The 13,607-nt window shown below is 37.5% G+C and overlaps 1 protein-coding gene across 1 annotated transcript in view; it reads right to left on the bottom strand.

The window, feature by feature from the left end:
* The window catches only part of Slc13a1 (solute carrier family 13 member 1), a 91,857-nt gene that overhangs the window by 77,631 nt on the left and 619 nt on the right, over positions 1 to 13,607 (bottom strand). The gene's annotated exons all lie outside the window — the stretch shown is intronic.

Below are 13,607 nucleotides of genomic sequence, written 5' to 3'. Positions count from 1 at the left end.
AAATAATAATAAGCCCTAATTAATAAAGAGCTTAGGATAATAAACCCTGGTTACTGGTTCATTTTTTCTTACTAATGAGTTGTTTGAGCTCATATGTATTTTGAATATTAATGCTTTATAAGATGCATAGTTTGCAAATATTTTCTCCCATTAATTAGGTTGTCTTTTCACTCTATGGATTGTTTCCTTTGTTGTGCAGAATCTTTTTAATTTGATACAATCCCATTTGCCTAGTTTTGCTATTGTTTCCTATGCTTTTTGTCCAAAAAAAATCATTGACAATTCCAATGTCTTGAAGCATTTGTCTTATGTTTTCTTCTAGGACTTAATTAGTTTCAGGTATTTTTAAGTCTTTAATCCATTTTGAATTGATTTTTGTGCATGATGTGAGATAAAGGTCTAATTTTATTCTTCTGCATGTGGATATCCAGTTTTTCCAATACTATTTATTGAAGAGACTATCATTTCCCGTGTGGGTTCGGCACCATGGTTGAAAAAAAATTTGTTGTAAATGCAGGGATTTATTTCTGGATCTCTTTTTCACTCCATTGCTCTATGTGTCTATTTTTATGCCAGTATCATGCTGTTTGGGTTACTAAAGCTTTATAGTATATTTTGAAGTCAGATAGTATGATGTCTCTAGCTTTCTTCTTTTTGCTGAAGATTACATTGGCTATTCAGGGTCTTTTAGAGATACATATAAATTTTAGAATTGTTTGAGTGATCTTTAATGAGCAGGATGATCATCTGCCCCAGTTTTCTCAGGACAGTGCTAGTTTATACCTGTTGTACAGGTGATTCTTATTAGCATCCCCTTTCATTCTCAAAAGTTTCCCTCTTTAGCTGATAAATTATGCACACATTCCATTGATGGGTCTACCCCGGGAATTCCTCCTTTCTCCAGTTCCCTTTCTTTCTTCTTTAAAAAAAAAATTTCTTGTTGTTGTTGTCATGGACCTTTATTGTATTATTTATTTATATGGGGTTGCTGAGAATCAAACCCAGTGCTTCACACATGCTAGGAAAGCACTCTACCACTGAGCCACAACCCCAGTACCCAGTTCGCTTTCTTTATTCTATGATTTTTCTTGGAGTTGGGGGCAAGAAAGCATCTTTTCTCTTCAATATTCCCTAGGCATTCAATAACATAAGACTAATCCAAGAATAATCCCAAACGTTTTCTTAAGATAATATAAAAATAAAATTTATGGGGTTATTGGTATGCTTTGAAATAAAAAAAGATCTCTGAATGTTTTTTCATTCAGGAATAAGAAAAGTACAAAATACAGAGGAGAGCAAACATTTTATCTTTTTCTGTTATGAGGGTAAACAGATTCTTCTGATGAAGAAGAAAACTCAGAAGTTATCTATGTTACAACTCAGAAAGGGTCCTGGCAATTCAATTCATAGAATCATCTTTGAGGTAGAAAATACAATGGCTCCATTTTGTCATTAGAAATTCATAGATTTATCCATTATCTCAAGCTACAACATCCTTTTTTTCCTGTTGATCTCTTCTAGAGTTCGGAGGGTTTTTTGTTTCTTTGTTGTTACTTCTCTCTCTCTACCTTTTTAAGAGGCCCCTTACTCCCAGATCAGAAACAACACACACTGTCAATGCCAATGCCCATTACCAGCACCACTACTACCACAAAAGAGCAATGAGAAATTACTGAAATGTGTACACTCAGAAATGGTTAAAATGCTAAATTTTATGTCACATGTGTTTTCTCACAATAAAAATTAAAGGGGAAAAAAGAACAATGAGAAAATACTGAAGCAGCAATAAAAGAACCAATTGTCAAACAAAAGAGAAAGTGAATCTTTTATCCCCCTGCTCAACTCAAGTCTAGTGGAAGTCACTGATACAGCTGATATCATTATTATAATTAACTCTACAACCAGAACAAGTACACATTTTAATCAAATTTTGTCCCAGAGATAGCAAAGTACTTTAGTATTATGAATTCTTGAACCGAGTGGCAGAAACAAAAGTAATGTCTGCTTTCATCTTGTGAAGAAATACACATAAATGAAAATGATTTGGAATTCTTACCAAAAAAACCTTTTAAAATCATAATTCCTTTTCAAAATCCTATATATGAAACAAACAAGAGGAGGAATAGAAGGAAGAGGAGGAGAAAGAGGACAAAGGAAAATCTTTAGGAAACTTGTTCAAAAATAAAAATGACCATTGTCTGTCTGCTCAAAACCCTCTATAAACCTTAGCCATTCCAAAATTTTACATCAAGAAGTTCAGCAGACAAACCAGGTTCAGCCAGGCACAGGCAGCTGTGTGGAGTACAGATGTCACAGATTCCATTAGCTCACAGACAGGGCAATGCCACTTAACCCCTGTTGCCTGCTCTGGGTGTGCTCTGGCCCTCCCTGGCTTTTTCACAGCCGTCTCCATCCTTCCTACTGCAAGGAGCTTCTGCCACAGTAAGAGTGATAATCAGTCACAGGAAGGTCCTATTACTTTACATTAAAATATCAAAGAAGTAAAAGGTTTTTAGCTGTAAGTTTCAAAAGAGTTTTAAAACTTACAAAACATTCAAAACAGATGGAGAGTAATATGTATTTGTATACCTTATCATAGTTAACAATCATTGACATTTCTCCACATTAGCTTGAATTTTTCAAAATAAACAAAACATTTCAGTGAAAGAAGACTGATGAGTGCCACCTCCTCCTGACCTTCTTCTCTGGGCGTGACAATGTCAATCACTGTGTGGAAGGTAGTAGACTTTGTCCTTTTTGTCCATGCTTGTGTTATTTTGGTACATGTAGAGATTAATATCTTAATAAGCAACATATGGATTTAGAATTAATGATAATATGATATACTTATTTTGATATAATTTTAAGATACATTTTATATATTTATTTTGATTTAATAGTTAGATAGCATTTTGTAACTTTGTTTCTTTTTATTCATTTATTTGGCTCAAATGAATTCATGTTGATAAATGTGTAACTATTGTCAATTCATTTTAAGTGGATATAGCATACCTTTTTATGACTATATTAGGCATTTATTTGCTTGTGTTTCTGCTGGTGACTGTTTGCCACCCCTCCCCAATTTTTCAAGAAAGTTGTTCTGAGCATCTTAGTGTTTAGCTCCACATGGATATAGGAAAGAGATATTCTATGCTGGCATAGACAGCAAATAGCAAAATTTAGTGGTGGAAGCATCCATTTGAACTTTCTTAGTTATTGCCCATTTTCTATCCAAGACAGTTGTACTAATTTGTATCAGCACTAATGATATGAAAAGGTCCTCCCTCCTCCCCTGTTTCTACTCTTTAAAAATAATTTATTGTAATACTATCACTTCTTAAATTTATATAGCTCTTCAATAAGGTTTATAATTTGTATGACAAGTTGCTTATCTTACATTTCTTTGAAACTTGCCCTGTTAGTTTTAAGCTTTTATTCTTTTTTTTTTTTTTAACAATTAAGATCAAACTTTTATGCTGGGAATGCCTTCCTGACCTTTGGTCCTTGGCCTCCTCTTTACAGTCATGCCCCAGTATATTAGTCTGTTTTACATTGCTATAACAAAATATTGAGATGGATAATATGCAAAGAGGTATATGTTGCCCAGAGTTTTGGAGACTGATTGGGCCCTTTTCTTTGGAGACAAATTGGGCCCTTTTCTTTGGCTTCTGATGTGGGCCTCATGGTGAATGGCATCCGAATAGGGAGTGCATGCGAGAGGAGTCACATGGTGAAACAGGAAGCCAGAGATCAGGAAGGGATCACTCTTGGATCTTTTTATAATAATTAACTATTATGGAAACTAATTAGGGTCTCAGAAGAATACTTTAGTCCCCTTCAGAAAGCAGCATCTTCAATGACCTAATTACATCCTACTAAGCCCCATGTCTTAAAGGTTTCAAAACCTTTAAACATCATTACACTGGGGACCAAGCTTCCACTACATGAACTCTTCAGGTTATACCAAAACCATATCCAAATCATAGCACCTGTTAGCCAAACTTCCTTCATCATTGGCAAGTCTGTTGCAGATCCAAAGCTGAGCCTCCCTCTCATTATCTCCCCTAATTACTCAACAGGACCCTGGACCCGCTATATCTTTTCCTGTGAACCACAGAGTTAAATTCCCATCATATTGTTCTGAAGATGGAACCAATTCCCATCTTACTCTCAATAGACTATTCTCTTCTACTGGTTAACTTTATGCTGATTGAAGCCTCTAGACTGGCTTGATGGGCACCTCTGACCCAATCATCCCTGAGGGATCATGGTGGCCCTTTCCAGTAAATCCCCTTTACCCCGTCTATGGTCTACTTATATACCCCCTGGATTCTCTATAGGCACCTTAGTGTGGCTTGAGATCCCACTAGTGTTCCAGGTTCACACCTCCTCCACCTCCCTTAACAAGTGTGGGGCAGGACAATTGTGGCAGCTATTTTGGTGCAGTAGATGTTTCTTATGTGGGAAAAAAGTCAACATCAGCTACAGGAGGCCCAGTTAGTCATGGCCAAGGAACTATACTACCAGCTACAATTGAAAACCAATGGTCTTGAGATTCTTGCTGCCTCCCTTGGCTGTTGGGGGCCATGGTCTTAGACAATACCATTGCTCTCAACTATCTTTTGGCTTCCCAGGAAAGATTTTGTTCCCTGTTCAATAAATGCTGTAGATGATGGGTAGATGTTGTTCGTTAGATAGCTCAGGTGCTCTGTGACTTTAAACAAACCCAGATCAATATTACTCAGATCATTACCCACATTCAAGAAATTCCTCTGTCCTTTGATTATTCTTCTGGTTGACTTCCACAACCTCCAGGACACTTAACTCTCCTTATTTAACTCTCCATGGCCTTCCATTATTCTTCTTTGCATTCCTTTGGATTTGACTCCTCCTCATCCTCCTTCAGAAGATCTACTTGTTAACATCTGACTGACCATGGGGTATACTTTCAAGCCTGGCACTCTCTAAATTATTGACCACTACATTGTCAGGGTCCTGAGTGTAATAAAACACAAGAGACTCTAAAATTAATGGCAGACATAAGGCCAATGTAGGCATCTTTCAAGCTGATATTTTGTGTGACTTGGAAGTATAGTGGAACCTAGACCAGAGCTTTTCAATCCTGAATCTGTAGTTTTCAAGAGACAAGGCCACCTCAGCACAGGTTAGAACAAACTTTTCTCTTACAAGAATAACTTAAAACTTCCTTTATGAAACTGGAAACTGACACAGGCTGAATTGATGTATGAAGAAGGGGTAAAAATTGCCCAGACTAAAAATAATCTTCTTGGTCAGTGATCATCTGTGTCTGGCCCATGCTATGGCCTGCTGCTGCCGTTCAACCCATTCATACATGAATGCTATCAGAAGAAACTGCTGGAGCATTCGTTGGTATCTAAGATTCATCTTTGTTGAGAATTGAACCAAAATAGAGAAGTTGCCCCAGGGTAAACTGGTTAACTAGAACCACATGGAACCCTAAACACAGCACATCTCTGTGTGTTTTTTTAAATTAACTCTCACAGTTACTATTTTAATTTCTAACTCTTTTTATAGTCACCTATTCTTGCTTTATTCTTCCATTTTTAAAACATTATTTTTTGTGGGTTTTTTTCCTTTCCTCATTTACTGATTTCCCTATTGTTTACTTGGAATTTTTTAATTGTCCTTTTATATCTTTTTTTTAAAGAGAGAGAGAGAGAGAGAGAGAGAGAGAGAGAGAGAGAGAGAGAGAATTTTAATATTTATTTTTTAGTTTTCAGCGGGCACAACATCTTTGTTTGTATGTGGTGCTGAGGATTGAACCCGGGCCTCAAGCATGCCAGGTGAATTCGCCACCACTTGAGCCATATCCCCAGCCCTGTCCTATTATATCTTAAAATTTTATTTTTGGATTTATCCTGGGTGGTAGTTGTTTTATTTGGGGGCTTTCTCTTTCTGTACTCATCCTTCTTTATCCAGAAGCTTTACAGTTGCCTCCTATCAGTTCTTAGTTCTCAGTCCAGACTGGGTCTTCCTTTCCAGCTGGGGTTCCCTTTCTGCCAGGACAACCTAGACACAGGTCTCTGTCTGGGACAGGAAGCTGGGGTGAGGCCCCTTCTGGCTGCGTGGCCAGTTTGTCTGCTTCTCATGAAATGCCATATGATGTGCTTATCCAACTCTTTTTTTTTTTCTTTTATAGCTTCAAGAAAACCATTCTCTAGTTTGGCACTGAATTGATTCTGACCCCAGAATGATTTGGAGCAACTTTATACCACAGGTTCGCACTTTCTCATCTGTGTTCTACTATTCTGTGTCATCACATGTCTTGATCCCAATAGAAAACACTAAATCCATCCGAGGTGTAAGATTCTGTAGTATAGGAACCTCTTTCTCTTTGCTTTGTTCCTCTTCTTTTTCTGTCCCCTCCTCGCCTGGCACCGGATACCTTGACCCTCACTCTAGTGGGCAGGTTGGCTTTCCGTTTTTCCCAGAGCTGTCATCTTTCTTTCCAACAAACAGAACTGCAGCTAAAACGTTTACTCAAAGATGCGAATTCCCATAGCTGTCATGCTCCCACTTCCCAGGGCCCCATTAACCAGGTCATAGTTATATCTTGTCTTAACTACCTCAACTAACTGGAGCCAGGGGACTTCCTGAAGACATAGGAAAGGCAAATAAAGTCCTGACTAGGAAATTGGGGTAATAACTTTATTTTTTTTTCCTCTCACAAATTTCAGACTGTAAAATTATCTTGGGAAATGAGGCTGTTTGTATTTAAATATCACCTTGATTTTCTTTTAAATCATAGCCTCAGATGGGATTAAAATATAAATTCTGCTTTAAAAAAATCTTTTTTTCTTCCTTTTCTCTTTTTTTTAATGATGCACTTACTAATAATATCTGGGAGAAATTTGGCTGATGAATTAGTACTTATGTGGGTACAATCTTCTCTCAGCACAGCTTGAAAAAAGCAGGACCAATCACAAGTCTCAATCACTGCAATTGGTTTTCTAAAGGGAACACAAAGCAATTAAGAAACCATGAAAACCATGCATTCTAAGTCTCTGTGTTACAAGAAAAACACTATTATTATCTAACAGAGCCTGTGAAAGGCTTTACACAGTTCATGATATACTTACCCCTACTGTGGTAGTGATTTCTCAAGATTCAATCCATACTAATTATAAAGCTTAAAATGTTGAAATGTCCTCATCTTGGGACATGGAGAGTGTGAAGGAGCTCAACTACAAAGTCGAAGAAAAATAGCTAGTATTTTTTTTTATTTATTTTTATACAAATGGGGTAGCAGAAAAGAATTGGTGGCTCCACTATGCCAATCACCTGTTTTGCACTCAACCTCTGCACCTACCCAACACCAGCTGTGGTTTTTAAACCCACACACAGTGGAGCTGGAAATAACCATAGAGATCATCTAGTTCTCCAAACTGATTGTGTCTTTGGTGGGACCAAAATGAAGTCTATGAATTAATTTTCAAATCATCTAGGGACTTTTCTAAATATGCAGTTTCCTGTGCTTCCGAAATCCAGAGTTTGAAATGTTACACAAATACCTCAGGTAAGTCTGGGACAGTTGATATACAGATATTTGAGACTTAAATGACAGTCTTGTTCATTCGAAGGATGAGAAAATGGGCACCAGACGTATATGTCAGAATCACCTGGAAAACTCAAGAATATGCTAATATTCTGAATATTCATAATAAGGTAAGTCAAAGACAGATGGGGCTATGGTGTGGTGAGACTCCCTCAGTCTCTTTGCCATCACGGTCAAGTTTACTCTGTACTCTAGTCTGAGAGAGGCTTCAACTCAGTGTGTGTTTTGTGATTGCAAATGCAGGAACAAGGTAGTAGGGCAAACTGAGAATGACTCTTAAGAATCTGAAATGAACAGATCAGATCACTGTGAAAGAGCAATGTCATTGATGCGCTTGGGAGTCAGACAGACTTGTGTTCAGATGAGACCAGGTGCTTTCAGGGTAGTATGGCCACAGATCAGACTTATGTTCAAATGTTCTTGCTACCTTTATGGACTGTGGGGCTTTGGATAAATTTCTCAACATAATTGTTGAACTGTAAAATAGATATAATAGTTGCTATTTCTAATAGTTGTTATGAGGATAATTGTGACCATTCACATTTATTATTGTTGCCAAACAAGATGAAAAAAAAATAAACCCATAATGGGAGAAAAATTAAGCTTTGTGAAAGAGACACCTCCTCATTACACCTACATTCTTGTTCTGCCTCTGGGTCACTCTTCAATCTGTTAGAAGCTTTTTCCTTTCATCGCCTTCTTTCTCCTACATCCTATCCTTCCCTCAAGTTCTAGCTTAAGTTGCAGTCATTCTGCCACGGGGAATCATCCATCCATCCAGTCTAGTTATTGACTATCTCCTTTGGGAGATAGTTTGGTACTTGGAGAGACAGAAATTGTAAAATACGTTCCATGCCCTTTAGTTATTTGCCATTTGGAGGGGGAGGCAAAGGTAACAGCCAAATGGAATGCATACCATAATGAAGGGCGATGTAGCTACCATGCACTGAGACCTGGAGGAATCATTCTCAGTTCACAGCACAGCCTGAAACTTCCCAAGAAGGACAGGGCAAAAGGAGAGGATGTTCTAGCAGGAAGACACACATGAGCAAAAGCAGAGGGTAGAAAGAGTTGTGGGCATACTAGGAACTGCAAATGCTAACATGGAAACTTGAGCATGGGGGTTTGAGGGAAGTTGTTAGAATGAATGACAAAATCTCGAATATCCATCAGTGTATATGTGCTTCCTGTAGATATTTTTCCCTCTGATGGTGAAAGAAAGTCACCAAAGAAGTTTAACCAGAGATACAATAGGACCAGGTTGGCATTTTGAAAGTACTACTCTGGCAGGAGACTTTGAAGGAGAGAGTGTGCAATGTGATGCATGCAAAATAGAGATGCAGAAATCCTCCAGGAGGGCAGTGCCAATAGGAAGGAAGAGTAGAGAGCAGGTGAGGCAGAGAGGAGATTTAGGAGGATTCAGATGCAGGAGATAAAGCACAATCTGAGTGATGGGACTAATGGATAATGGAAGTGACATAAAGGTTTCAGGCCTGAGAACAGGGTGAAAGGAAGCAGCTGTCTCTGGAATAGAAAAAATTCTATTGTGAGTGGTTAGGGAAATGGAGGAGCTGGTGAGAGATGAGTCTATTCACCTGTCAATTACACATTCACAGCACAAATTATTTTTTAATAATTTGGCAAGTGTTTATATATCGCCTTATTTTATGATTAATGTTTGTAATTGTATATGTTGACTTTTCAGCAATATTCTGCAAGGTACTCAAAGGCAGAAATATTAATTTAAATTTTTGCTTATATTACACCATTAATTGACCCAACAGTTGGAGATCAAAGTTTATGTAAAATATTCATGATATAAAAAATATCAAATTTGGATATTCTGGTTTTGTTCATCTGTCACATCATTATTAGCATGATGTTTTTCCTATTTTTTCCCCACATCATTTCTATGTTCTTTAGTATCTAAAATGTCCACTTCCTTTACGTTTATAGCATAATGTCCTGTGTCTTAAACCCATACATTTTAAATGAACATTTAAAACAATGTTAGTTGTTCTAGTAACATATGTAATTGTTCAATTTGGCACTTTAAAAGTTCTTTATGATTTCCTGTAATTTCTCCCCTACCTCCCCTTTCACTTAGTCTTTTTTACAGTTCTCTCCCACTCATTTTCATTTTCTTAACAGCCCTCCTAACCTCCTTCCTCCCCTGCTAGTAGACCCTTTGTCCCTTTAAGGTTTATATTTCCTTATAATCATTATATTTCGCTCATCTATCAATTGTGTTTTTTTTTTTAATTTAGCACTAAGGCTCATTATATGCCAATCGAAAGTCACAATGCCTCAAGTGACCACATCATGAAGGAGATTCAGGCAGCACAGATTAGGGGCAGAAATGGAGCTGGCCCTCTCAGCCAAGTCCACACTCCTGGCTCCTGCTGTCTCAGGCACTGATGCCCTTCCATGTCTCCTCTCTCATTCTTGAATTCTTCTCTCTTTATGTCCTTCTAGGTTATAAAATATTTTCTACAGAAAGTCATAAGAAGTACCTGAGGAAAAACAGAAATCTTTCCTGAATTTTACAACCCATCAACTAGAGAATACTGCTTGTCTTTTCCTTGTAGCAAGGAGTCCTAATTAGTAGATAAACTGAATGGAGTGAGGCATAACTAGAAGACAGGCACTTACAGATACAATATGTCATTCAATTTTCTCCTTACGTCTCATCTTTTTGTTTCAGGAATAGAAATATAGAGAAAAACCAAGCTCTGGAAAAATAAGTAATAAAATAGTACTAAAATTTACAAAATGATAGAAATAGTCATAGAAGATCACAATTGTGTAGGGAACCTCATTAGAACTATGGCATGTAGCTGAGACTGGTTTTTACAACTTATTGTGAAATTCTTAAGGACTTTCCTTTCCAAAATGAGAAAGTTCAGTGTAAATATTTCATTTAAACAAACAAATAGGAGTTATATTATAAGCTTGTTTACTGATCATTAACTACTAATAGGGGAAGAACTGGGTACTTTTATATTTAGGTGACAATTATAAAATATTTGTGGTGCATCAGTATAAATAAATAAGGAAACAAAAGTTCCTTAGGAAAGGTACATCCATGCCAGTGCAATAGGAATGCCCTTGTTACTACCCTGGAAGCTGAAAAGACACACATATTCAGTTGTAATTAAGATTGCTGGCTCTGGTCAGACAGATGTTGATTGAAAACTTCTGCATAGCCAACTTACATGATTTTGTCTCTTCTTTCTAATTAGCACATTTTGGATCATAATAATAATACAGAATTCATAAAGATTAAATTTGAGCTTCTATTTGACTTATGTCCATAAGCTCCTGGGGTGAAGCATGTTCTCCTTTGCCAGAAAATATCATTCCCATGAAAACACTGAAAAACACAGTCCCAGGGTCCCTGCCAGCTAGAGAAATTAGTATACTAGCCCAATAGCACAACTAATGGTGTAAGCATTTAGACACAGGTATGAAGGTAAGTGGTATCATATCTTGATGCACCGACATGCCCAGCTTGTATAGCTGGGACTCTGGAACAATGAGCAGTTGTCACATTTCTGAGTAGTCCCTTGCTTCAGTTTTCAAAGACCTCTCTCCAGTGATTAGAATCACTACAATGCTCTAGCTTAAAGACTTTGATTGGCATCATGTCAATTGAGGAAGTGGCTAAGATAGATCTCCTGCTGTTCTGCCTGTCAGGAACTCTATGATAAAGAGAACTACCTGAGTTGCTGATAAATGATTAAAAAACCACTGAGAGTAAACCTTCAAAAACAAAATATATAGAAAAGTCTAAAACAAAATCACTGTTAATCCATGACTTCTGAGTTTTGACAAAACCCAAGTTCAAAACCATTTTCTATAGCATCTTGATGGCCTTTACTGAGGCCTTCCAATGTGAAATAAGAATGATAGCACATAGGTAATCACTTGTTGGTTTGCAGTGAAGGGTCAATAAGACAATTTGGGCAACTTGGTTGTCAGAATGTCTGAACAGAAGTCCACTCTTTTGCAAAGCCAGTCCTTTCTCCTTCCTTTTCAACATCACCTTGAAAATCTTCCCAGGGTCTCTACTAATGACACACTTTTGACAGGAGGCGGAATTAAGATAGGAGAACCATCTATAAAAATTACTCAATGGCCAGTGAGTAGGAAAATGAAAATATCAGTCAATAATTCATTGTTCATTGGTTCTGTATTATGTAGATTTATCGTGGGTTTGAAAGGCAATCTTCGCTTTTGCTTTGTTCAAATTCTTCATGTTACACTGTCTCTACAAACAGATTTCTCTAGTTAGTAACCTAAAAGTTAATAGTAAATTGATTTGCATCCAAGTCAAAGTAAACCTCTACTTAAATTTCATACCTTTAAAAGGTCCAAATACCCTGGAAAAGATGTACTGCTTTCATTGTAGGAAAGAGTTAAAATAATATTCTTGAAGTTTAAATAGCAGCTGATGGAATGATTAAATATGTATTTAAAGTGGCCAAAAAACTGAAATCATATTATCATACTGGGAAAAACTCCTATTAACATCCACTGAGTTTTAACAAATGAGTTGATTAGAAGGACAGAAAAGAGGAGCATGTTCACAAATGCATCTTAATGCTCCTGGGTTTGCACAGACCTAATGTATTTTTGCCATAGCATCCTGGAACAAAGAAATCACTGGCTGCATTTCTTAGCAATGGTGTACTTTCCAGCTAACAAATCATACTCTCAAACCATTGCTTTTTATTTATTTACTTGTTCTTTGTTTCAATGAATTTACATTCACTTTTTTTTGAAAATTATGGGTGATAGAATGTCATGTGTTCATATGTCAAAGGAGAAGCACAGTTAATGTGCCATCAGGATCTAAATTTGCCTTGATTATTTAATTTCCTGTGTTCTCTGCCGAGCAAAGACCTTATGCCTGGACTAATGCAGAAATATTCAACTATAGCAGGGGCCAGGTATGAACCAAAGATGTAATCATGATAGGATTCATGATTCATTCATTTCCCCAGGTCTAGGGAAAACCATGGGACCCTGGTGGGGTGGAATAGAAAGGGAAGGCATCATGCCTATTAGATGGAATATCAAGTTCTCTGTGGAGTGCAGGGGGAATTCAGACTATAGCCTTGGGTTGGTGCCTCTGTTTTGCCATATGCTGTGGCTGCCAGTATATACTGGGGCCTATTCCCAGGAAAAGGGATCTCCCCCTGGGGTGCTACAGCTGGTAGGTTGTCTCCTGTCAGGCAACCTCCCACTGTGAAGCAGGGCCTAGTCCCTTTGCCAGCATTGTAGGTGGAATAGACCTTAGCAGAGTCTAAAAGATCTTTCTATAACTTCACAAGGATTTCCCTTAGAGATTCCCAGATAGGAGGCAAAGACTTCTGACAGGGGGGGGGGCATGGTATTACAATTAATATGATTTTATTTTGTTAATCTTGAATAATGCTTGCTAGAGAAGAACATCAGTAATGTTCTCTTCCACTAAGAGAAGCGGTTGTACATCGTGGCATGGTGGGACTTGCCCCAGCTGTGGAGTCAACAACTGGGAGGCCCAGGATACTGCACTTACTGAGAGCCAGAAGCTGCTTCAAGTAAGTGCTTGATGAACATTTACCATATGACCCTCAGAGTAAGCCTGCCATCATTCCAACTTACATATGATAAAACAAAACAGAAGAACAGAGAAATCATGGAACTTATTCCTGTCACACAGCATGCAAGTGCTAAATCTGGGACCTGAGGCAAAGATGCTGGCTCCAAAGCCTGTTTTCTTGCCACTAGGTGACACTTGTGGCTGGCATAGAGAAGGTGCTCACTCACTAAGTTTTTTTTTTTTTTAATTCAAATCACTTCACCATGAGATTAAAATGCATTGAGTTTATTATTCTGGACTTAGTACACTGATTATTTTCTAAAGCAAAAAGACAAATGCTTCCAAGAGCAGCAATAATAAAATAAAATTTAAAATCACCATAACATGATACAATGATTTATTAAAGTTTCTGATTAGACAAGG

The sequence above is a fragment of the Ictidomys tridecemlineatus genome, chromosome 2 (assembly GCF_052094955.1).
Source record: "Ictidomys tridecemlineatus isolate mIctTri1 chromosome 2, mIctTri1.hap1, whole genome shotgun sequence".
Classification (NCBI taxonomy): domain Eukaryota; kingdom Metazoa; phylum Chordata; class Mammalia; order Rodentia; family Sciuridae; genus Ictidomys; species Ictidomys tridecemlineatus.
Note: the sequence above shows the minus strand (reverse complement) of the source record. Positions and strands in the feature narration are given on the sequence as shown.